We start from the raw sequence: 27,052 nt of genomic DNA on the forward strand, positions 1-27,052 counted from the left end.
CTATAAATATATATGGCTTCGCTTATAACGTTAACACGCCTTACGTCATGCCAGTGCCGGCTCAACAGTGGTCAAGTGTCACTCTACTGCCCGGTAATGCTCCGCTAAACTGCGCCCTTCATCGTGTGACGCTTACCGGCATTGAATGCTTTGAGGAACGCGCTAAAAACCTTTTATGAGATTGAATCTTAGTGGTGTCGTGCAAACGTTGTCACACTGTTCTAGAATACATACTGTAGTCTTCTTTATTTTATACTGCTTGCGATATCATTGTCACAATGTTACAAACATGTATTTCTTAGCCAAAGTATTGTATTTGTATTTTGTTATCTCTTTGGTGGTTATTGCATTGTATTTCCAACATTCATTGCTTCATGTCCTATTTACGTTTGTAAGGTGTTTACATTTTTTACGTTATGTGCAAACTTTCGGTACCCACCCTGGTACGGCCAAATAAGAGGGCCAACAGTATTTGAAAATAAATAAATAAATAAATAAGAATAACCGCACACATTAGACTGGTGAGCCTTGAGAGTGTTGCATGAATTCAGAGCAATGGGTTGAAGATTTTGAACGAAGGAGCATATCCATGCGTCATTAATACCAACACACATCTGTTATTTCGGTGTCAAGATAAAATCAACATTACATTGAAATGATTCACAAAAACCACACTTTATTCTTTATTAACACAGCACGCGTGCCACCTGTCATTTTTCTCTGGTAGTGAAGACGTAGCTGAAACGTAATATTTAGTGCAAAGCAAGTTCAAAAATAATGTTACTTATCAAATCATTATAAGGTAACACTACAGGGTGTTCATCTTTAAGTTGCAAGAAATTTTAAAAAATCGCCTGTGGCAGGTAGCATAATTCTTATCGTTGATCTCGGTTATTCGAAGAGGCCGACATCAGTAGCACGAGAAATCGAACCACATATTCAACGAACAAACAAAAATTGACTAATGAACTTCTTAGTTAAATACTTTACGACACATATTGAAATTTACTAATTTTAGCTAAGCTTGTATTGATGTCGACCCAGGGTTGCCATCATTCGGGTCCTGGGCATTTTTGTCGAATTCAACGGCGGGAACGGAACGGCTCTCCGCAAAATCATCGCAAAGACGGACAACGCTTTCCGCCTCGTTCGCAGAATCGCAAACAGACACCGAGGCACGAAGGAAGCCAATCTTCTCAGCCTTTGTATAGTGTGCCACTTCACGTACACGATTTCTATGCACAACTGGCTCAGAGCGGAGCGAGACAAGCTCAACGATCTCATTCGCAAAGTATTCAATAGGGCTCTCGGGCTACCCATCAGGACCCATACCGAGAATCTCCTCAAGCTGAGGGTACACAACACCGCCGAGGAGATTGCCGAAGCCCAAGAACGCGCGCAACTCGCTCGCCTGACCACCACAGTGGCAAGTAAACACAACCTTGATTAGCTGGGTTTCCCTCCGGCGGGATCCTCGAGGGTCAGTACCCCGATCCCTAGGTGCATTCGAGACAAGTTCTAAGTGGCCCCCGTGCCCCGAAACGTCCATCCTGTCCACAACGAGGGCAGATGCAAGGCGAGAGCAGCAGTGATCCTCAAACAGATCAAGCAACAAGCCATCAGAGCAAGCTTCGTCGACGTCGCGGAGTACAGCGCTGGAAATACCTCTGCCGTCGTCGTGGTTGACTCCAGCGACAAGATTTCCAATAGCGATTCGATTCGCACTTCGTGCCCCGAAATCGCTGAGCAAGTCGCCATCGCCCTCGCCCTGTTAGGCGGTCGTGGGTTCGACATATATAGCTATTCTAAAACGGCAGTTAGGGCTTTTCAGAAGGGTCGAATCGCCGAGCAAGCTGCTCGTCTTTTTAACGTCTCGAGTCCGGATGTTCTCACGCATCATTCGATTTACTGGTTTCCCGCTCACGTAGGGTCCGTCGAGGGTGCTCCCCGGAAGCTCAATGAGTCTGGTCACGAGGCTGCGCGCGACCTCATCGACCGCGCTTCTTCTGTAAGGAGCGCCCGCTCCCCTCCCCCCTACGGCCACAGGGAGGCTCCCGCTACTCACAACGAGGTTACGAAATTCTTCTATATTGTTACGCGCGAAGGAGACTGTTTATCACCCTTACGGATGAAGGGGGCCGTTTATTGTAGGTCGCGAAGGTGAGCGCAAGAGCGGTCAGCTGGTTGATCAACTCAACGTCGTCCTCTTCTCTTTCAACCCGGGACCGCAAGCACGTTCACCGATCATCGTTCTTCTCACTCACGCGTGCGTGCAACATTCCTCTCGTCGCAGATGAAGCCCGCCGGGCGAGTCAATCCAGTTGCCTTGACGTGAACAATTTCAAGCGGGCGACATGGACCACTTGGGTCTTGGCAGCTCTTCTACCACTCGCTGTGAGGCGAGCTATGGTATAAGTGACTTCTGTGAGCCTGTTAAGAATAACAAACGGTCCATCGTAGGTGGCCAAAAGCTTTTGGCATAACCCGCGTTTCCGTACAGGAGTCCACAGCCACACTAAATCACCAGGGCGATAGGTTAGCGGATAGTGGCGAACGTTGTAGTGTGCTTTTGATCTGTCCTGCGATTGTTTATAATTGTTCGGTTGGTGCGCTCCGTAAGGCCATTCGTTTGTGGATGGTATGGTGTCGAGTGACGCAAGTGGCATTCACACAAACGAAGCAGCTCCTCCACGACATCTGCTGTGAATTGTCGTCCACGGTCGCTGATGATTACGCGAGGCGGACCATGTCGCAGGATGACATACTGCAGCAAGAACGTTGCAACGTCAGTGGCAGTTGCTGAGGGCACGGCCGCCGTCTCGCAGTAGCGTGTGAGGTAGTCGACGCAAACAATTATCCACCGATTTCCCTTGGCTGATTTCGGAAAAGGTCCCACGAAGTCAATGCCCACTTGTTGGAAAGGCGTGCTTGGAGGTGGGATCGGCTGCAGGAGACCAGCTGGAGCATTAGATGGACGTTTGTGGCGCTGACACTGCATGCAGCTGGCCACATACGTCTCAACAGACTGTCGCATCCCAGGCCAATAAAAGCGTTCCTGAATCCGGTAGAGCGTCCTCGCCGAACCTAAATGGCCAGACGTTGGGTCATCGTGCATAGCACTCAGAATCGCCATGCGAAGACTCTCCGGCACCACTAGAAGAAAACGTGCGCCAGTGCTGGAAAAGTTCTTATATAGGAGTCCATCACGTACACAGAAATTGTTTGCTGTAGTAGAGGCGGTCGTAGCGGTGAAGACAGGTGTTAATTTAGCGTCTTTTCGTTGTTCGGCTTTGAAACAGTCGAGGTCTGGAAAACTCGGCGATACAGAAGCCACAAGGTGATCGAAGTCGTCGGCGTCACAGTCCGTAGTGCTAAGTGGCATACGCGAGAGGCAGTCCGCGTCAGCGTGTCGTCGACCACTCTTATAAGAGACGCTGAAGCTATATTGTAGTCGGAGCGCCCAGCGTGCAAGGCGGCCGCAACGGTCACGAAGATTTACAAGCCAACACAATGAGTGGTGGTCGGTGACAACTGTGAAGGGGCGTCCATACAAGTAAGAACGAAACCGCTGAACCGCAAATATCACCGCGAGGCGTTCTTGCTTTGTAACAGTGTAATTCTGCTCGGGCCTACTTAATGAGCGACTTGCATATGCGATCACGTTTTCGCGGTCACCGTGGCGTTGAACTAGGACGGCGCCAATACCTATGCCACTGGCATCCGTATGGAGTTCCGTCGGAGCTGAAGGACTGAAGTGTTGAAGAACAGGTCGTGACGTCAGCAGAAACTTCAACTGACGAAAAGAAGAATCGCACTCCGGAGTCCACTCAAAGGGGATGTCTTTTCGTAGTAGACATGTCAGCGGATACGCGACGTCGGCAAACTTAGGGATAAAGCGGCGGAAGTAGGAACAAAGCCCCAGAAAACTGCGGAGCTCCTTGACAGCGTGGTGCACTAAACGCTTCAACGGCGGCTGTCTTCTGGGGATCAGGGCGGATGCCATCCTTATCGACGAGGTGCCCAAGCACAAGGGTTTGGCGGTCTCCAAAGTGGCATTTCTTTGAGTTTAAAACTAGGCCAGCGTTTCTGATGCAGTTCAGGACGATATCCAGACGCGAGTTGTGTTCGCTGAAGGTGCGGCCAAAGATGACGACGTCGTCGAGGTAGCACATGCAGATGTTCCACTTCAACCCGCGCAGAATAGTGTCCATAAATCTCTCGAAAGTTGCCGGAGCGTTGCACAGTCCAAATGGCATCACATTAAATTCAACGAGCCCGTCAGAGGTTACAAAGGCAGTCTTTTCCTTGTCTTCAGGGTGCATCGGAATTTGCCAATAGCCGGATCGTAAGTCTACTGAGGAAAAGTAAGAGGCAGAATGAAGGCAGTCGATTGCGCCATCAATACGTGGGAGTGGGTACACGTCCTTTTTTGTTACAGCATTCAATCGGCGACAGTCGACGCAAAATCTCCAAGATCCATCTTTCTTTTTAACAAGAATCACTGGAGCTGCCCACGGACTCGCTGACTCTTGTATGACTCCTTTTTTCATCATTTCATGCACTTGGTCGTTGATAATCTGGCGCTCTGATGGTGAAACGCGATATGGCTTTTGTCTAATCGGATTTGCTGAACCCGTGTTGATGGTATGGCGGGTTCGTGACGCGGGGATTACAGGTATTTTGTCCTTCTGCGCAAAGTCGAATACCGAGACGTGCTTCGAAAGCACACCCATTAACGTTCGGCGTTTACTCGTGCTGAGAGATTTATTTATCATGGACAAAAGGGCCGTTTCCGAACTGTGGCCATCAGGATTTTGCGGTACTTCTGTAAGTTCAGCCACAGATAAATACGCGTGTTCCCGGACGAAGGCTAATTTCAAGCCATCTGGTAGTATCACGGGCTCCGCAGAACAGTTTACGATCCACAAGCCAGCGCGTCCGCCTTCGATCGACACCACACAATGTGGAACCAACACATTCTTCTTCAGACAGTTCATGTGCATCGGTTCTACGGTAGCATCGAAGCTGTCAGAATCGGCGCCGCAACAGACAACGGGAACACAAACGGTAGATGATGCAGGTACGACCGTATCGCCACAAACACACAGTGTTGTTTCGTGATCTACAGGGTTTTCCAGGAGGGCTGACGTCATCCTACCACTTATGAATACCTTCCCTGTGCGGCAGTCAACAGTGGCACCACACTCCCGCAAGAAGTCCATGCCAAGAATAACATCATGGGTCGACCGAGGAATAATCACAAACTCTGTCGTAATAACATGGCCTCCCAAAAACACGTCAGCACTACACACACCAATAGGTCGCAACGGCTCGCCACTCACTCCACAGAACCTTGAAGCTTCGTCCGATCTGAACATGACTTTTCGCCCTAACACGTCTTTAAAAGAGACACTCATAACAGAAATTGTTGCGCCTGTGTCCACCAGAGCCATCACAGGCACATTATCCACAAAAACGCGCACTTTGTTTTTCAGCATCAACACAGGAGGTATTTCTGTCAGTAGCACATCTCCAGCGACCTCACCTCCATCGGCCGCGCTAGCTAGTTTTCCGGTGACGAAGGGGACGTGGTGCGACGCAGTGGTGAGGGAGAACGGGAAGCACGAGGACGCGGTGGGGGCGTCAAACTCCTGTCAGATGCCGGGGAGCGATTCCGGGAGCTGCGCGGCCAATACTCGTCGCCAGACGATGTGTGTGCTGGCCACGGGACACCATGGGGCCGTTCGGAGGGCCGTGAAAACTCTGAGGGCTGGCCATACCACGTGGTCATACGCTGGTTGCAAAACCGAGAGATATGACCCGGGACACCGCAAGAGTAACATACCGGGGGAGGTCGAAACCTTGGTTGTTCGTCGATGAACCGAACATTGTCATTTTCCCTTGTGTAGTGGGCTGGTTCAAGGCGTGTGTCATGACGATACATCGGGCGTCGAGAAGGCGTGTGCTGAGCGCGTCGGTCATAGCGCGGAGTCGGAGAGCTTGTTATCATCCGAGACTGTGGGGCCGCGCAGTACTCTACGGCCGCTGCGCTAACCATTGGTTGCCAAGGGGCCGAATGTGGCGCAGTCATCGCCTCACGCGACGTGTACATGCCATGGTGGTTAGCTGTTGGACGCGACATCTCTTCGCGGCGGGAAAGTTCCTCGCGGACAATCTGTCGGATGGTCGAAGGAAGGTCGAGGCAAGGGCTCGTGTCCACACTGGCAACCGTCGTAACGTTTGCCAACCGACCAAACTTTGGCGTAATCCGACGCATCTTCAGCGTTTCAAAGGTTCTGCAATGCCGAATGACGTCGGACACGGAACTTAGGCTTTCTTTACCGATGAGAAAATTGTACACGCCCTCAGCCACTCCCTTCAGCAAATGTCCTACTTTATCTTCTTCGGACATGCGAGCACTGACCACCTTGCACAGCTTTAAAACTTCTTCAATGTACGTGGTGCATGTCTCACCTGGTAGTTGTGCCCGTTGCGACAGTGTCTGCTCAGCACGCTTCTTTTTGGCGACTGAGTCCCCAAAACACGCCTTGAGCTCTTCAACAAAAAGTTCCCACGTCGTAAGCGTGTCCTCGTGGTTCTCGTACCACACGAGTGCGGTGTCGGTGAGGGAGAACACCACATTGGTGAGCTGAGCGGTTGAATCCCACCCGTTGGACTTGCTCACCCGTTTGTAATGGACGAGCCACTCGTCGGCATCTTCTCCCGCTTTTCCTCCGAATGTGGGTGGAACTCGGTAGTATTGCAGTAGACTGCTAGGCGCTGCCCTCGGAGCGGCTCCTTCTTCAGGCATGTCGAAGACGGTCACGGCAGATGGTGGGAGGCCGGCAAGTCGACGGCTTCGACGAAGCTGCAGCAGTGACGGTTCCGTTGTTGTGAGCGCGTACCCAGCACCTTCACCACTCTGTTACGCGCGAAGGAGACCGTTAATCACCCTTACGGATGAAGGGGGCCGTTTATTGTAGGTCGCGAAGGTGAGCGCAAGAGCGGTCAGCTGGTTGATCAACTCAACGTCGTCCTCTTCTCTTTCTACGCGGGACCGCAAGCACGTTCACCGGTCGTAGTTCTTCTCACTCACGCGTGCGTGCAACAATATGTCTAGAAGGGTCTTTCTAACCCCTCACCCCAAGTTGAATAGGGCGCAGGCTATTTCTCTTAGACTCTTACAGACCGGCACATATCCATGTCTGGCCGTTCTACACGAAGTTTGCCCCGATGTATATCGCGACGACGCCTTCCCGTCCTGCGGGCAGACCTCCACTCTAGCACACATGCTCTGGGAGCGCGGGTCAAGATACCCCAAGTTCAGCAAGGAGGAGTGGGACTCGCTTCTACGTAGCCCCGCTCTAGACAAGCAAATCCTGGCTGCCCGGCGTGCCCGCGACCGGCACGGTGGGCTAGACCTGCCGGTCCCGACGTGGGACTAGCTGGGTGCGCGACGAGTTCGCGTCCTCGCCGGACCTCCAATAAAGTTCACTCACTCACTCATTCACACGTGTTATGTAAAGAAGCGCCTACATCCTTATTGCAAGTGTGTGTGTGTGTGTGTGTGTGTGTGTGTGTGTGTGTGTGTGTGTGTGTGTGTGTGTGTGTGTGTGTGTGTGTGTGTGTGTGTGTGTGTGTGTGTGTGTGTGTGTGTGTGTGTGTGTGTGTGTGTGTGTGTGTGTGTGTGTGTGTGTGTGTGTGTGTGTGTGTGTGTGTGTGTGTGTGTGTGTGTGTGTGTGTGTGTGTGTGTGCGTGTGTGCGTGTGTGCGTGTGTGCGCGTGTGCGCGCGCGCGCGCGCGCGCGCCAGGTAGGTATGTACCAGGTATGGGGAACCTGGGGTTCCTGCGAAGAACTTAGGCCATTTTTTTAATTGCCTGCAATTTAAATACATTGTTGCAGATAGCGCAACTCCAGTCCTTGAGCTGGTCTACTCGAAGAGGCAGGCATTACTTCCACGAACATAGCTGTCTCTAAAAACGATACCTCACGGTGGTTTCAAACACAGCCTCACTATCCCTGCGTTAAGAAGGACTTTAAGAACACAGAAGCCACGTGGTTTTGCAGACCACGAACAAGATAAACTTGCACTCTTCCTCCATGTTCTAAGAAGGGATTAATTTTGGTCAGCCCTTCTCCACCAAATCAATTCAAGATGTCTGAAAAGTTAATCCAGTGAAAAAAATCAGACAGGCGGAAGGCACCGGTGTAAGAACGGGTCTTTCTTTCTTTCTTTCTCCACTTCTTGTTTTTGCATTCTTTTTCTTCATCTCCCGTCGCCCTTCCCCTCTATTCTCCTCTCGTTAGCCTTCTTGCTTCTCGCCTGAATTCCTCAATTTATATCTGTGACATACCTCCCGAATCACACAGTCGATTCAGCATTATGCACGCCAAGCAGCTTTCGCTGTGTATTTTGAAGCATTTAATAATAACTTCATCGGCAAATCTTTGTTAGCATGCATGTTGTTTCGCTGGTAATGAACTGGGCATGTTTTACGCAAGGCGAAAAGCGACTGCTCTACACTACGGGAGTAGCCATGTGGTATTAGCTATAGATCAAACGGTCTATGAACTACTGCAGAGTCGATAGGACTCTTTTCAGGCACTCACTTGTCTGCATGAGACCGCATCTATTGCAGGAATGCGCGAAAGCTGCTCGGCGTGCATAACGCTTAATCAAGAGTGTGATTCGGGAGGTATGTCACATCGTTCGCTCCGCTGTTCGCGCTGGGTTTCCTGTAGTCGGTCTCAACCCAAGAAAACAGTGGCAAGTACACTGCTATCCAACGCGAAAATAACTTTTATAGATGCGCAAGTTTATCGCACTCACGGAATTTCGTCACATCACGTATAGAGGTAAGCTTCTTTCAATATCGGTGCTATCGGGAACTATATGTCTTGCAGCGGAGCGCTGGAGCAAAGACGGCTCTTGCAGTATGCTTTTATGGGCACCGTTCACTGTTCAGATGGCGCTGTGACCTTTCATGTTTCGCCCCAGTATTGCAGACGCCAGCCGCTAGAGAGGCGATGAAAAGGATACGCCATTCCGAACGACAACGGCTTCCTTATCGTAGCTCGTCTGAGAGGTATGCCCTCGATATCAAGCTCACAATTGTTCCCGCTGCTCATATCGATTGCGAACGCGTGCTATCATATGCAGAGCATGCGCACTTTGATATTTTCACAACTCGGACAGTCTTCTTTCGTGATAAGCGATCGAAAGTATCATGGCGAATGTATACAGCGTCTCTCCAGTTTTGCTGGTTTTGACACTGGCCGTCCCAAAGCTTCACTTGTAGTGGCGCATAGATCGCGCGCAAACTGCAATGCACGGTGCCTATAGGCGCAGCTCGTACTGAATTCTTAGGTAGCCACTTAGTCATTTTTCGATACTGTTGCTTGCTTCTGTCATTACTCAGTCCAGAGTGCGTTACCTTTTAGTGCGTATCCAGGCTACTTCGTAGAGCCATGGACGTCCCCCTAAATTTATTTCTATTGTTACTATTGAGGATGGTGGAGCATGACTGAAGCGGCACCACCTACGCAAAGCTGTTAGACTGCGCAGGCATAAGGCAAGAGCAGTAGCGATCCTCAAACAGATCAAGCAACAAGCCATCAGAGCAAGCTTCGTCGACGGCGCGGAGTGCAGCACTGAGAAGACCTCGACGAACCCTACGTGAGCGGGAAACCAGTAAATCGAATGATGCGTGAGAGCATCCGGACTCGAGACGCTAAGAAGACGAGCAGCTTGCTCGGCGATGCGACCCTTCTGAAAATATTAGGCGAACATTTGGCTGGGCATCGGTGCTCCGCGCATTCGTAGCAACGGTGTGCGCGCGCGCGGTATTGCTTACGACATTCATGACCTCTAATTTTCAAAATCATATTTCAGAAACACTTTCGCATCTTATCCCTTCTTTTTCTCAGTGGCATCAATGCCGCCTATCCAACGGAGCTCCTAGTTCATATTTAATCACCAACGCTTATTTATAGCTCCTGCTTCATGATCTGAAAGAAGAAAAGAAAGGCAAGCTGTCGAGATTTGCACGCTGAAGTTCCTGACAAATTTGAGAGAAATTATGTAGATTTACATGCAGCTTTTTTATCTGAAGATGTGCTTCCACGTGGGCCAATTTGAGAGGATTTCACTGCTAACAAGAGCGACGACCCCGATCAGGGTGTTTCGTAAGCTCATATGACATCGTATATAGTTCGTTGTGTTCGCTGCATAAGCTGAGGTCATTTACAAGTCACCCGCGTTCTGACACTGTATAGCTAGAGCGCATGACGCTTAGGATCCTAGTCGATTACGTTTTGAAGGAAATCAAATTATTGTCGTTCCAAAGCAGTACTCGGCTGCATAAAAGACTGGCGCCAATGACCGTCGACAGTTGGCGCTTATCTTTCCGAGGGGTCCCCTTATCGGTGCACGAAAAGTTGTGCTTGTGCGAGCAACTGTTGCCTTGTTTCGTTGTAGTTTCCGAGAAATGACCCCATCTGCGTATGACTTTTTCTCGTCTGGCCAGGAATAATGTGTCAATGAACAGACAAAGGTTAGCAAGCACGCTTATTCAGCAAACGCGTATCGCTCTGCCCAATTTGCATTTCAAACGCGAAGAGAAGTACCGCTTAAAAAGGGTGTGACGTCTTCAGTTATGCCTGCAGGTGTGCGCTGAATTTTGAAATAGGCGAACGCAAAAGCGTGCAGGCCGGCTGCTAAAGTTACGCAACGTAAAGCGGAGCTCAGATGTTTGGAAGGAAGGAAAAAAAGGCCTACGTATGCAAGAGCCTTGCCGGCCACACAATAACTGTAACCAGGGGATAGAGGGGCTATAGTCAAACAACTAAAATTGATATTTTTTTCCTACTATATCTTCACAGTTTTGGTATATTCTATTGTACACTGATGTACTGATGTGGTGCAATAAACGAATCTTCGAACCAGATCTCAAGCGCTCCTTCGAATAAGTGAAACCCATCGCATAATCGATGACTGTCTGACTGCTGACCCATGTCTCATCTTGAGCAGCAGTATAGACGTGGGCTTTTACCTAAACAAATGGTCATTGAAACTCCATCACTTCGGCAAGTTGTATCTCGCTGCCCAGATGATTTACTTCAACCCGTGTTCTCGTTTACTTCGTCGTCATGGAAGCTAAACGTTACTAATCATACACTTGCACGTTCCTGCCGCTGCATCTGAGCTTACACAAATAACCGTTTGCAGTGGACTTTAGCGACCACAGCTATATTAGTGGAGTTAGTGTTCAATGTCCCTATCGGGATGCTTTTATGGATGTTCGCACAACGTTACTACGAGTCATTACCACAGGGCCCATTGTCAACAAGACAGATTTCCAGCCAGCGAAATAACAGAGAAACAGTCTCCGTCCTTGACCACACACGTGTTTTGACCTGATGATTAGCCGTACTTTTATTACAGCCGAAGTACCACTACGCGCTGCGTGCGCCACGTCGCTCCCATAAATTAAGAATGGTCGTTATATATATAGGACGTGACTCGGTATACGAGCCTTGCTCTTTATTGCTACTTAAGTCCTTTTCCGTGTTTGTTATTTTTTTTTCAGATTCATATTTTGGGGGAGCAAAAGAGAAGCCGAAAAAGAGAGGGGGGGGCAAGGTTTTATTTAAACTGATGAAGAACTATAGCAGTCTAAATCTACTTCCCCGCTGCGTTCATGAACGTCGACACCTCCCAGTAAATCTTGCACAATGTCTGTGTACTAAAGCCATGACGTCACTAAAATAGATATAGAGCCCGTACAGATTTCAGTGATGTCAATGCTGACCACTACGAGTTGTTGACCACAGGGGCATACGTACACAGCCGCTTAATTGGGGATTATATCAATGCACGCGCATGGGCTCTACATAATCAACGAGAGCAGAGGCCAGCTCTTTATCCCCAAAAGCGGCTACCATATATATGTACAACGCACTTCGGGCGCAAGCTTACCACGTGGCACCACCGCATTATTTCAGAGCGCAGCGCGTACTCTGCTATCAGATCATAATGAAGCATGTGCAACCTGCTTCCTATAAGTATTCAGTGACAAATCTTTGGAAAAGTTTGTGTATGTTTACATTTTTTAAAAAAGCAGTGATACTACCACGAGGACAGCAACAAACCAAACACCTATATTTGTGAGCGTTTGACTTCTTTTTCAATGATTATCTTGGTTTTTGAGCTAATAATTTTATTTGTTTTTTTTCACTGCAAACCTATTTACTGTATACTACATCCGTGGTTAGGCCGTGCATCAGAAAATTCATGTTATATACCGACCAATGTGCAATTAGCGATGAAATCAGATTCATAGGTTTAACGGTGAAAGAAGATGCTATCTTGTTGGTATTACGGCGTGGTTATGGGAAAATGTCTATGTTGAGTAGCGCAGGGCAAACACAGACATAAGAACGTACGACAACGCAATGCTCTAACTTTCGAAAATTTATTCCAGTAGACATAATACATATATAGGCTCCCTCAGTGTCACATGACATGCTCGACAATGATTATTTCCTGAGTAAGGCAAGTCCTTTATCGCTGAGATGTAAAGAGGGGGTTCAGATGCACTCGGGGCTAGGCTCAAAATAGCTTCGGCTTCATTGATCTCTTTGGGTTAGCTTGTCTCGCATCTTTGTCTTTTATGTGTACAACGACATGGCTCGCAATCAATAGCGCACCATCCATCGCGCCGAGTTTTTACATTGTAGAAATGCTTCCTTAACCTATCATTAAGGCATCGGGCCGTCTGCCTGCTATGCTGCTTTCCACAAAAAAAAAAGATAAATCCGATGAACAACACCACTTGTCAGGAGAGAAAAGTGGTATGTGCCACTCGGTCTGTGCCACTCGGTCAGTGCTTCTCCTCAATGAACCTCTTTGATGCCAAACTGGGTCACTCAGTATGTGCCAGTAGGTGTGTGCCCACTTTTAAATGAACGTCTTCCACTCTAGAATGGTGAAAAGATGCCTTCAATTTATCCCATGCAGAGCGGCATCGAACAAACTTCACAAAGGTTCCTCATGGGCAGCAACCCGACGCTTTAGCAGGCTGCACCACGAATGCACTGTGTATGTGCCGCTTTCAATTAACGCCTTTCACGCCAATGCTCTAGCGAGCTGTGTTATGGACTCCTAGGTCTTCGAGCTATAGGAGTAAGCGAAATCATAGACGCCCACCTCACAGTAAGAGAAATCATAGATGCCCACCTCACACGCCAACGAAAACGGCTAACCCTCACACCAACAGGCAAAAAGCTCCTAGCGCGCCTAGGCTACCCCCTGCAAAGCCGAGGCCACGAACAAGCAATCTATCTGGCCCCCAGCAGCCTGGAGCATATCAAGGTAGCCGCCATCCCCAGAAGCATTCACCCGGGACATCTTGCCGGTCGTCGCGAAGCTCGCGCAAAGACCCTCCAGACAAGATACGACAACCTACCCCGCCACGCTATACGCAGATGCCGCGCAGTATACCCCCGGAAAGCAGCCATGACGGTCAGCGCTATCGACCATAACCTTCAAGAGGTGGTCTCGATGACGGTCCGCACTGCCAACGCCCTCGAAGCGGAGCAGACAGCCATCGCCTTAACCATCACCTCTAGTCAAACCAAAGAACACGTCACAATTATTACCGACTCCCAAGCAGCTTGCTGACCGACTCCTTATACAAGCTTCCCAACTCCCGGACGTTGCAATAGTATGGACTCCAGGACACGAGTCCCTCCGTGGAAATCAGCGTGCACACGCTGTAGCCCGAGCTCATGCCACCCGGATGCCACAATAGAGGGATACGGCCGCATCTATAGAGCCCGTACCTTTACAATACAACGCCATATTACAACACCACAGATTGAAGAGACAATACCCACCCTCACACAAGACCCTATCACGTAAAGACGCAGTAGTATGGTGACAATTACAAACCAACACACACCACCATTTAAGCAGATTACACGCAATACACCCTACATGATACTCGTACAATGCCCCCTTTGTAACGACTACGCTTCCCCATATGACACCACATGGGCGTGCCCCAACATACAGATATACCCACAAATACCCAACCCCACATCCGACCAGTGGAAGGCCGTGCTGACTAGCTCCGACCCTCGTGACCAGCAACAACTGGTGCGGCGGGCCCGGGAGGAAGCAAGAGCTGCAGGAGTCCTGGACTGAGGGCGCCTCCCAGCACAAGCAGGAAGACACCTGCTTGTTCTTTTTTTTTTTAAACAGAAGAGCTGTGTAAGCCGGGTGTAATGTGTCTGCTGAATCCAAAGATGTGGGCCGATCCTGGCGTTAGTGCAGAAAGGATCCAAGCGCAATGGCACATACCCGTGTGAACTAGCGTAGCTGGGCCTCGCTAAGTCTAGCTAAGCATGGTTGGGACTACTTCAGCTTAGTAAGTCATCGATAACCAATAGATAGACAATCGATAGATAATCTGGAAAATTCCGGGAAATGCTGGGGATAACTTGGTAGCGCTTAGCCTAGCCCAAATACGTGGCCAATACCTTGCGATAGCAAATCGATAGCCAATGAGTAGCTAATCGATAATCAACCAATATTCAATAAATTCTGGAAAATTCTCGGGTTGACTTGATAGTGCTTAGCTTAGCCCAAAAGCCAGGACTAGCTAGGTGCCCATCAGCTCCGCTGTCTCTTTAGCATTGCGCCTCCAGTGCAAGCTACGCTAAGTATTTTTTTTTTATTGTAGCGGGGAAGAGAGTCCGGAACCATGGTGAGAAGACAACGAAGTCCGGCAGCCCGGAGAGCGCGAGACAGTGACCGACGCTCTTGGGCCAAGGCTGTTTCATAGCCCTAGCTGTTTGTAAATAAACCCCACATAGTTTGAGAAGCGGAGGAACTTTCGAAGCGTTTCATGTAACGCCTTTAAACGGGCCAAAAACGAGGGTCTAGCAATTTTCATTTACGCACTAAATGACGCACGCACTTATAAATTTGCCTGCATATTGCCCATTAACCATTCGCCACATGTTTTCAAAAAATAAACTTCGTGAGTAATGTAGGTGTTTCTTAAAAATGCTAAAAGAACACTTCTAGTTGGATTAGGAGTTTCGCTCTAAAAGACTTGTTTAATTAGATTGCGTGTGCAAGTTAATGGCGTTTCACATTATCGAATTCACGCGAGCACCAGTGATTACTCAGAAATCTGTGGTGATAGGTGCATAAATATTTTCATCAGTATTGAAAACTGAACAAGCTGGTGCGTATTCATCTTGTGAATTGTGCAGCGGTCACAAAACACTAAATTGCGTAGATATACATATATGCTAGCATTATTCTAATTAGACACAGTTGCGAGTCAGCGCGTATTCTGCGCCATTCCGTTTTATGTCCCTTCGTGTTTTGTGATCCCTGCACAAATCACAAGATGAATGCAAAAGTTAAGTGGACGGAAAAACTTCTATGATCGCCACTATTGTGGTGATTCTATAGGTAACCTGTCCTTACGAGCACCAGTCTGCCCCATGAAGGGCTAAATTCTTCGCACACGTTTTGTGCACTGTTTGGCTCTTCACCGTCACTACAATTTGACAATATATAACACATAGTGCTGGGGCTGCCGTTCAAATTCATGGGCCTGCGCTAAGAGAACAAGTTGCGAACATTTCAAATGACCGTGTATGTTATTTTTGACGTTTTTATTGTAGGGAAAAAATTTTATGTGGTAAGGGAAGTGCAGATTGGATGGGCTGTCACATAGCTCTTACATGACACTCCCCTCATAGCAGCATCCGTAAACGAAGCTTTTTTGTTACGGTCAATGTTTGTCAGTATTTACAGAAGACATGAAAGCATTAAAATTACAAATTCACAGATTCGCACTAACAAACAATGCTTATATTCAAGCGCACCTTTTATACGAGAAATTATGAGAAGAGTTATGCTCCTTGTATTAAGCCTATTCAGTGGCACCACTTATTGTTCTAATGTACAGAGCGAGCATCAAAGTGAGGTGCAATCTTCGCCGTCTTGCCAATGGCATTACGAGGAGTTTCTTTTTCTTCAGAAATGAGGCGTGATTATTTGAAGACCTTGGAATTAAATCCTCCAGGAGTTACAACTTAGCCCCCCCCTCCCTTGAAAAAGAAAAAGAAAGAGCCAAAGTTTGAGGAAAAACTTGGTGCTCGAATGCCCCATTGAGCGCAATGCAGCTCCACTAACTTGAAATCTCGGGCGGTGCGAAGCATGCAGTGATGCACCGCTAATGGATTCATACTGCCTTAAACAATGGCTCATAACTCCGTAAACGCGGCCGCGCCATTACGACGACAGAAGAGAAGCGAAATACTGCGCTGGAATGACTAGCGTCAACGCAGCCAGCTGTGGAAGAGGACGACCAACGTGGGAGCAGTGGCACGAGCGCGTGCCGAACGCGAGCACGAGCCGCTTGCTTACCTGGACGACGACTACGACGACGACGATGACGACGACTACGATTACGACAGGAGACGCCGACAGCCCGGGCGCATAAGGTGCTTCGCGCCTAGAAGAGGGAAATTCGTTTGCATTTCCCAGCCTGAAAGGTAATGCTGACAGTTCAATGGGACCGGTATAGAGCGGTGATGACAAATTTTCTAAAGGAAGTTACCGTGGTAACCTCATTCAGTTTACTTGTTCGCAAAATTAAGCAAGCTATCGAAGTTGCGTCACTCCAGCTCGCCACTCCCAAGTTTCACCACTTGCGGCACGCCTTTTTAGAGCGCAGCTCTTATGCGCCCGTTCCTGCGGCGAGCGTCGGCGTACCTCGTAACCGAGCAAACGACCACAGCGAAGGATGAAAGAGCGAAGGCGGAGCGCAGCGGGGAATGAAAGACGGCGATAGCGAAGAGAATGCGACGAGGAAAGCGAAGGAAGAGGGTGCAGCTGAACCATGAGGCGGAACGCGGAATAGGAGAGTATGGTGAAACGTGAGAAGAAAAGCGTAGCACCACGCAAGTAGGCCTCTGCGGATACTATGGCTACGAGATGGCGCGAAAGTAGTGCGCGTCGTCTGTTCACCGATGACGTCACCGATACCACATATGGAAACAAAGCGCTTCATGAGCGGAGGTCTGCTTGTGGCGGCTGCCGTGAATCGCGCCCACGCGTCACTCACGCGCTGCGTCTCGCGATCTCCCGATTAGCGAGGCAGTCGCGCCGCACTTCGCTCCGTTTGCAACGTGCCGCACGAGACAAATTGTCCGCGCCAGTCAATATATCGCGAAATGAAAACATGTATAGAACGGCGCTCAAATTTCGCGTAAGGGAGTATCGTAATCGTCTGTGAATTTTTATTTTATTGCGATACACTCCAAGCGGAGTTGTGGCGTCGCCGTCGTCATCGCCATGAGGTTCCGTAGGAAGTCCAAGGTCGATAAAATCGTCGTCGTGCACCATATGCTGTATGTGCGAGTGAAAGCGCACGAGGGACGCGTGCTTTCACGGAGAGCGAATGCACAGCGGAGCGCAAACGCGATGTCTTCCGTCGCGCGAAAGGCTGTGGGGGGACGGGACGGAGGGAGGGGAGGCGACGTATTGCTGCGGCACCAAATGCATATCATGCGACCGGCCACAAGGGGAACTAGCGACTCAATCTCCCATGCGAAAGGAGGAAAGCGGGGAGGCAGCGCGGAAGGGAGGGGCTGCGGCTTCTACTCTGCCAGAAACTGCGTTATTTGCGCGGCTACGGGCGGTAGCGCGCACCGTATCTTGAAAGCGATCTCCACACGGCTCTTACCTTTGTACGCGCTGTGCTTTCGCCGCTCAGTTTCCGTTGAAGTGATAGACCGCACGAACCTTCGCTCGCCGCTGCGCCGCGCTTGCTCACGCCAGCGTTTTGACAGTGAATGGTCGTCTGCGATCATCGAGTGTGATCTATTCATGTTTGCTTGTGCGCGCGGACACCGTGCTTGTTAATTCAGTCAGTAAGCGAATGTGTCCAAGTTTATGCAGCCGCTAAAACTACCCTTACTCCCTATATATCTTTCTACAAGTTTGCTATCGCAATTGATGCATTGCCTTTCAGGTGAAACTGCAAGATTTTTTTACGTAAGATTCTTAGCCATCCCAGTTGTTTCCCGATCATGTAACCTAAAACTGCGATCTGTGTGACTCTGTTGAATTTTGAAAAATACACAGTTTCCTGATGACGACACGCGTATCACCGATGTCGAATAATGGCTCCGAGGCCAACATGGACGCATATGAGATAGGCATATGAGATACGTTTTACGCCCAGCTGGGTAACCCCAGCTGGGCGTAAAACCATGGTACAAGTATGTGGCTCATGATGACAGCTATATAGAAAAGGAAAAATACGTTTACAAACTTTTGTGCGCCTCAGCTCAAGGCAACCAAGTCAAGGAAATCTTTATTGAACGCCATCTCGTAGAACCTTGAGTACTCGCTGCAGGCAAAAGTGAACAATAAGGAGACGATTGTGTCTTCTTGCCTGACATCATCAACTGCTAGTTTTTGAGCTTTCTTGTGAACAGTTATGGCAGCTATACGACTGCTTGGCCATCACTACGCGCAAGAAAGCTAACACTGTTTCGCGTAAGAGCAGCTTCATTCACTGTGCTGTGTGGACAGACTGCCTCGCAGATGCATGGTTGCACTCTAGTATTCGCAAGGCTAGCAAAACACTAATGGCTCATCTTTAAGGCAGCTGGGTTGTACAAGTGGTGGTGGTGGTGGTGAATTGTAGCAACAGGCGGGTTTAGCCTGGCGATCAAGGCCGGTACAAGTGCTTGTGGTTATACAGGGGTTTTTCAAGCGAAGCTTGTATACGCTAGCCTGCGCAGGCGACGTAACACAGAAACTATCAGCATCGGCAATGGCTCGAGCGGCGTCGTCTTCTTCCACAGTTGGTCTTCTTCCACAGGCGCTCGTGCCAATGCTCCCGCGTTCGTCGTCGTCGTCGTCTTCTTCCACAGCTGGTTCCGCTGTCGCTCATATCATTCCAGCGTAGATTTTTCACTTCTCTTCTGTCGCCGTAATGGGAAGGCCGCGTTTACGGGTGTATGAACCATTGCTTAAGGGGGTATGAGCCATTCATTGTGAACGTTACTGCTATAAGACGTACGTGTGTAGATTTGACATTTCCAAACGACATGCGTGGCATCGAGATGACCGAACCACTTGCAGTATACCGCAGCGATCACAAGGCTACTCTGCTCACTTTCGGAAAATTAACCGGTTAAGTTTCCGATGTTCAATAAACATGTGTTTCACTGCCAACTTGTCTTCATTGATGTCACCAGTATACACACAATGCACATCTTGTTAATCACAAGGGCGCACTCCAGTAAACATAATGTTGATGGCAAAGAGGTAGGTAACGTATTGAAAGGGACAAGCTTCGCTTATCATCCATCTTCACGGAGTGGAGGGGCTAACCATTTTTTTAGAACATACAATGTTTTTTTTTTTTGTTTTCTGTTTTAAGTTGCCTGTGGCAGATAGCATAATTCTAGTCATTGAGTTGGATCACTCGAACAGGTGGAAATTACTTTCACGAGAAATTGAAATGCTTACTCGACTAATTAACGAATGCACTAATTCACTTTTAGATGAAATAATTTACGGCACATATTGTAATTAATGAATTATTGCGGTTACTCGCAAAGCGTACCCACTTGTAACGAATTTTCAGGATGACACGAGTTCCGAGATAATAATTTCGAAAGTGTGCGACAAAATACATGGGCGTTCCAGTTACTCTTGTGCTTCAATGCATAAAACGGCGGTTTGTGAAGAAAGTAAGTGGAATAATAGTGAAATTTTATGGCAAGTTTCACAACGCAGATCTCTATATACCCGTGCTATCCTTAGAATTCCTTCCAAGTGGATATACCTAGCTAGCAAACTCACCGGCTAGAATTCCTAGGTTACAATATGTGCCGTAAAATAATTATTAGAAACTTCATTATTGACATTTTTAAATTAGACGATTATGCATTTTGATTCCTCGTGCGAGTAGCGTCCGCCGCTTCGAATAATCCAGTTCAAGGACTACAATTACCCTGCCTGCAACTGATAATTTCTAAAAATCCTGTATGAGCAAAAAAAAAAAAAAAAAAGAGAGTACCCCGTACACATGAATGAACCTTTATCTACGCACACTTCTTGACTCTCCTTCTTTCTTATCTTTCGTTCTCCCTTCCCCACGTGTGGGGTAGCCACCCATGCACGCCTCCCTTTCCTTCATTATCACTATCTTGCTTCCTATGCTCTCCTATGTTGTCCTTCACTCCATGCCGCTGGCTTCGCTCGAATTATTTATTCTCGGTGTTGCTTTATTTTTATGTCGTCCACTGTAACACATATTGTAACCATTGCCCCCTGGGCCAATACTTAGAGAGAGAGAGAAACGAAGAGGGAAAGGTAGGGAGGTTAACCAAGGGCGTGCCCGGTTGGCTACCCTACACTTGGGGAGGGGAAAGTTGAAGAATAGATAAGGAGAGAAGAGAAAAAAAATTGAGTCAGTCATTCGCAGAGACAGTCACAGAAGAATCTCCGCTGTCACAAGCGTTCGTACAATCCAGTACTCTTCACAAACTGCAGAAGGGCTTTTGGTGGCCTTTTGCATGCAAGAATGCATAGGCCATGGCCCAAGAATCTTTTCTTCCGAGAGCGTTCTGTCATCTAACAGGTTGAGTTTAGCTTGGAGAATACGTCGTTGAGTGTCAAAAGATGGACGGCGACACAGAAGGTGCTCGAGAGTCTTGTCGCACCCGCACAAATTGCACGCCGCACTGTTGGTCATCCCTATTAGGAACGAATAGGCGTTGGTAAATGCGACACCCAACCACATGCGACACAGTAAAGTTGTTTCACGACGGGAGAGTCCAGGTGGTAGGCGAAGTCGCAAGTTAGGGTCAATATTCTTTATTTTCACTTATTTTTTTCTCTCTCTCCTTTCGCATCCCTTTACCCCTCCCCCGGTACAGGGTAGCCAACCGGAGATAATCTCTGGTTAACCTCCCTGTCTTTCCTTTACCTTTTTTCTCTCTCTCTCTCTCTAGGGTCAATGCTTACCTCGGCGCACCTATATAGTGCCGAGAGGCAAGAGACGTGCAGAGCGTATGATCAATTGGATAATTATCCACTATCACAACTAAATGTTCTGGTTCAGTGCCCCTAAAGACACTCCGCACAAAAGTCTTTGTTCGCGCTGCTAAGGTTCCTGCGGTTAACGGGATTTCATAATAGACTTTAAGAGCGCCGCCCGCCACCGCTCTATACTGGACGCGGTTACATTGTTTGGGCTCGTCTCTCTATCTCTCCCTTTCCGCTCTCTTTCTCTTTTATCCACCTACCTCTCCCCCCCCCCCCCCCATGCAGGGTAGCCAACCGGAACTACCTCTGGTTAACCTCTCTGCCTTCCTATACATCCTATCTCCCTCTCTCTTAGCCGAGGTAGTCGGCCAACGACAAAGAGCACTTACGAAGTTCAGCTTTTGAATGTTAGACCTCCTGTGCGGGTTTGCTAACACATTTTATACGAATTGCATCGAATATACAGGCTCTTCAAAACAGCTGCCGCCCAATCGCCGTATCAAACGTAATATTATAACAAATGGAGCCAGCGCATTACAGACGGCTTTTAAGAAACACATGCCTTACGAGTTAGGCACCTACGCGATCTCTAGTTTTACCATGCGCTCTGTATTACCAATGACGATTCAACATTTGCGCTGAGATTTTTTCAGTTAATTGATCTTCCAGCGGTGTCAGACGTAGCGGCAAGACCTGCCGCCAGTGCTTACAAAACGGCAAATTATTCTGTACTGATGCAGAAAATTTTCATACGATGCCAGACGAAGGAAAAAAAAATTGCAGCAGCGGAGCGCTAACGTAACGCAAGGACAGTGACCTGACTAATGTGAATGCACTTTAAACGTATTATATAGTAGCAGTGCACGAAGGAACTGACTGAAGAGGTCATAGCATAAATGTAACACGGAGATTGAGACTGCAAAGAACTGTGCATATAATATTTAAATTCTCTTGCCGGAGAAATTAAAATACCAGCGTATAGATGAAAATAAAAAGAAACAAGAAAATGCGGCCCAGTGATAGTCCGTAGCTGCAGTTTAGCTTGTCCAATCATTACGGGAAAAATTAAGGCGATGCGCCAGTGAAGGAAAATAACACGAGAGGAGAGACGAAGGGAAGCGCGCTTTTTATTTTTCCGTTTTTTTTTAACACTGCAGGAAGGAGATAGGAGAGAACGTAGTGGCAAAAGTTGTCGCACATAAAATAGCAATCACGCAACGTAAACTAATAGCGCCTAAATAATAGTAAATAAAATCATATTCTTGAAATGCATTTAGAAGTGGTGCTTGCTGTGCCAGTTTGTTCATACTGTAATTTGAGAAAAACCAGCGAAAAAAATTCCGACACAAACATGAAGGAAAGCTGGACTAGCAAGTGATATATACTTGAAAAAAAAAAAAAAAAAACGGAACAACCCTCAAACATCAAACCGCCGACGCATGCGCAATGCTCTTAGCAAGGTACAAAAATATTTAACTTTATTTAACACACCATTCTGCCCTTTCTATTTCTACGTTCTACTTCCGTATGTTCGGAGCTAAGCCTTCCAGGAAGGCTCTCTCTTTATCGCTCAGAGAGATAGAAGGAACACCGATGTATTTTCAGTCCTTTTGTACACTGATATGAAACGCCTGATGTACAATGAATGTAACAATAGTTTACTAACTTAGCGGTAATATTTGCTTGATTTTCTAATTAAGGTGAGTTTACGCGGTGATAAACGTCCATGGAAGTGCATTCACATTCTTCCTGTCACGCATAAAATAATATATCGTCCTTGCAGACCAATCAGATGACTCAAACGAGTCAGACAAAGCTCGCAGCTGCATAGTTCAACTTGTCCCATTGTCTCTCGTAAGAGTGAAAGCGACGCGCCCGAGTTCGAGCCGAGGGGGCGCGCCTCGCGATCCAGTCAACTTTTGCCGCCACGCTCTGCGCCTCGGCAGCGGAGAAAAAGAAAAAAAAAAAAGCGCCCTACCCTCTCCCTCTTCTCTCGTTTTTCTTCGCGGGTGAAAACGCCGACCACGTGACGCGCGCGCGCGCGCTCGGAGCGCGGCGCGCGCGAGCGGCGCGCGCCTTCCGTTCGGTCGACGGCGATCAGTGTTCGGCGGGCAACGGTGCGTTGGCAGCTGCTGCTGCCGAGAGCTCTCGCGTGCCCAAGTATTCTACGGAGTGCATCATCCGGGCCCGCCCCTCTTCTCTCCAGCATCATCCGTCGTCGCTTTTCTTCGCCGACGTCGTCGACGACGCTTGACAATGCGACGAGCCGTGGGGTGACGGACGCATATTGCCTACCCTGGAAACAAAGATCGTTTTTCCAACATTCGCACCACCGCACTTTTGCTGCGAATTCGCCGACCGTTGTCCACGCTGGGACGGATTATTTTTTTGCCGGCCGGCGCGAAACTTTGCTCCCGGCCGTCCGGGCGACGATTGGATGAGCTTTTGAAGAAGAAACGCTGGCAAAAAAAAAAGAAAGTGCCACTGTTTAACGACTTCGAAGACGCGCTAACGACGCACGTTACGCTGGTGTCGGTCGGTCAGGAGTTTCGCTGCTGCGTAAGAGGAACATCCCCGGTGGGATACGGGACACCCGCAATCCGAAACCGGCTCCGGTTGCGTCGTGCACTGCCGTTGCCGTCGTTATTGCTGATGTGCTTGTTTTAGTGATGCATTAGGGTTCCCGTATGTGGCGAAGAAGCGAGCGATCGACATACGTCGACTTATTCTGCTCGGGTGTTCTCCCGTCCTCGTTCTTTTCTTTTTCTTCTCCTTTTTAATTTCCTCTTTCGCCGCATTCTGTGCACGCGCTGGTGGAGGGATATTCAGTGATTTCTTTTTTTTTTCTCGATTCCTTCCTTCTCAGTGTCTTCTCTTTCCTTCTTCTAAGGAATCAGTTCACTGACCTCATCTCTGTCTCTCTTTTTCGCTCTCTCTGTCTTTCTCGATCTCTACCATGCAATTTCCTCGAAAGTGTCATTCATTGGCGCATCTCTGCGCTTCGATTTGCTTCGCGGTGTGCTGCTGAAATATCTCGAGGCATTTCGTCGGGCGGGATAGCTTTGAAGTGGAGTTGTGCGCAAGCAATTAGCTTGTCTACGACAAGCCCTTGCTCGAGCGGGCACTAACCCTCGTTCGTCACCAGCTTAGAACAGCTGTATCGCCTGTGTTATTGCTCGCGTTCTCTCTTGCAGTGCGCGGGTTCGTGGACTTCACCTCTTGTTCTTGTTTTTCTTTTTTTCCTACGTGCGCTTATCGGCGAGTGTAACTTGCGGCAAGACAATGTGCTCCAATCAACGAAATTCTACGATCCGGCTTTCAGCGACTACGCCCTTCCAAGTGTCACCGTGTGACGCTCGTGGCCTGTCGACTCTGGTGTCTTCATCGCTCGTCCAGTGAACATCTTCAGTTCGTTTCCTGCTCCAACTGCTGTTGCTGCCGCAGCATTTGTTGTTCCGTTGCTTGGATTCGTGTGGGTGTGAACGCCGGCGTGGAGACAAAAACGTCTGGTCCTTCACGCCGCCGAGAGAGACAGTGCTGTCAAACGGATTCTCCGACTACTGTCCTCGACGAATTAACAGGTGGGTGGATGCTTCCTGGTTTTTCTTTTTAATTTTTGTGAGCGACAACTTGTGCATCGCCCAATGACGCTTTCTAAAATGCAAGAAAAACAAAAGAGAACAACGCAAAGGAAGTGAATACGGCTTCGGTGATGAGATGCGGAAGCAGCAGATGCTTGGTGGGGTGTACGCGTAGCGCGCAGGTGCTGCCACCGTTCCTATATGCTGAACCTGCGACGCGTTAAATGTCATGGTTCCCTCGCTCTTGACACCACAACCCGTCTCGCCCGCACTTGTGCGATGTAGTATCGCGACAGCTTTTGATTTTACCACCTGGCGTTGTGGCTGTCGTCATATCTCTCCGTTATTATTTTTTTCACAAGTTCTGCACATCAACTCTTAACAGAATAAGACAGTGCCGGACGCTTTTCTCCGTGCGTAAAATTCACTTACTGTAAAATTTGTGAGGAGAGCCACGTGGAGAGGGTGCAATCACCATGGACCCGCGTTCACAAACAAAATACACTTAGAAGTGAATCGTAAGGGAAAGTTCCAGCCCGGTTCCAGCTTGGTACTCGACATATCATTAGTGAAGGCGGCTGACCAATGACAAAGAGCACTTACGGGCTAACCACATTGTGAACTTGGCCCTTGGTTCCGCGTTCTGAGAGCTGGTAAAACGTTATGATCAATTAGACATGTCATGGAAAAAAAAACTTGGCCTAGACGGTGCGTTTTAGCATAGGTAGTGAAAGGCTTGCAGGTGCTTCTTTTGCTGGGAAATTATGCTGAAAGTAAAATTAGTGAATCATATCGAGTGCAACCTCCACCACTTGAAAATCAGCATGTTAGGGAGAACTTTCCTTTTTATCGCGCTTTTTTTTAGCGAGCCAATTGATGTTTCTGTGTTCGTCCCTAATTTCACCAGTGTCCACCTCAGAGACAAGGGTGGTCGAGCTTGCACGAAAGTATAACGTCTTCATTGCATTTGTCTCAACTTCTCAATGAACCACTGCGAAACTATATGTATTCCCGAAAAGAGGCTGTCCGAAGCAACTTTACGAACGTCAAAGAAACAGAGAACGGGAAGAATAAAGGTTTCCTGGGGATGCGATACAAATCACTGTTCAAGTCATATAAGAAAAATGACTCTTCGCAACTTATTTTGGCCTCGAAAACCGTAATACGACGGCATGACAATTATGGCAAACAAGACTTAATAACGCCACTGTGTCTTTTCATTATTTGATACTAATTCAACCAGCTTCACAAACTATGAACATAGCAGATTAAAAACCTGCCCGGAATATTTTCCTTTTCACTGTTGCCATTGTATCTATACTTGGTGACTGATTCTTCTTCGGCTGTAAGCGAAACCTGAAGGAGGGATTGCGAAGCCTTGTTGAATTATTGTCGCCGTCGTCAGCTTCACCATTTTTTGAGCGTTTCTAGTAGACGATGTCTAGCCAGAAGAAGTTTATCTCGTTCTCCATTTCTGAATCTGGCAAGTGAGAAACGCGCGCTCGCAAACATGGACGCAAGTCCGCGAAGTGCAGTATTACGACACTGAAAAACGCAGCTGCCTAACGGACGCCGCCCACATGGCTTTCACAGCTGCTGCTGCTGCGATTGCGCTGGCGTTCGTGTGACTTGCTCCTAGTGCTGGAACGTGACAAACCACAACTCTCTTTCTGAATGCCCCTGAACAGCAAGCGCTAACGCACTTCCAGGATGCACAGCTGTACATTAAACGTTATTGAGAGGAGTTGGGCGTATGGATTTAATTTATGAATTTACCGTTTTATTGTACATTTATTAGGGGAGAGGGGGCTTCATGAATTTAATTATTGTTACATTTCTTGTGCTGCAAATGTCGCGCACATAAAATAGCATTACCACGGCTAACATTGAACAACTCCATATTGCAGTAGGTTTGATAATTGGGCCTTATCGTTCTCCGCTTCAGCTTCTTGATGAAGAAAGTTTACGCGGTGGTAAACGGCTGTAGAAGTTCATTCAGCCTTTTCCTGTATATATATATATATATATATATATATATATATATATATATACATATATAACACGATAAACAGCATAGGGGAAATTATTATTAGTACTTAGTTCAAGATAACGAAATAAGTAAATGAAAGTGGTTGAAAACACAACTGGCCGCAGGTGGGATATGAGCCCACGTAAAAAGATCTGCGTAATGCGAAGATCTGGGTTCGTAGTTTCTCTCTCTCTCTATGTATATATATATATATATATATATATATATATATACAATGTGTGAGTGTCTGTGTGTGTATACATGTGTGCGCGTGCGTGTGTGGGCACGTGCGTGTGTGGGCACGTGCGTGTGTGGGCACGTGCGTGTGTGGGCGCGTGCGTGCCTGCG

General features: G+C 48.1%; 1 protein-coding gene across 5 annotated transcripts in view; it reads left to right on the forward strand.

Moving 5' to 3' along the window:
- The first annotated feature begins 23,191 nt into the window (after positions 1-23,191).
- LOC119450367 (dopamine receptor 1) overlaps positions 23,192-27,052 on the forward strand; it is a 439,710-nt gene continuing 435,849 nt past the window's right edge. For all 5 annotated transcript variants that reach the window (XM_049665832.1, XM_049665831.1, XM_037713800.2 and 2 more), the window contains exon 1: positions 23,192-24,675. The gene's annotated coding sequence lies outside the window, so the exon portion shown is untranslated. The remainder of the gene's footprint in view (positions 24,676-27,052) is intronic.

The sequence above is a fragment of the Dermacentor silvarum genome, chromosome 4 (genome assembly GCF_013339745.2).
Source record: "Dermacentor silvarum isolate Dsil-2018 chromosome 4, BIME_Dsil_1.4, whole genome shotgun sequence".
Classification (NCBI taxonomy): domain Eukaryota; kingdom Metazoa; phylum Arthropoda; class Arachnida; order Ixodida; family Ixodidae; genus Dermacentor; species Dermacentor silvarum.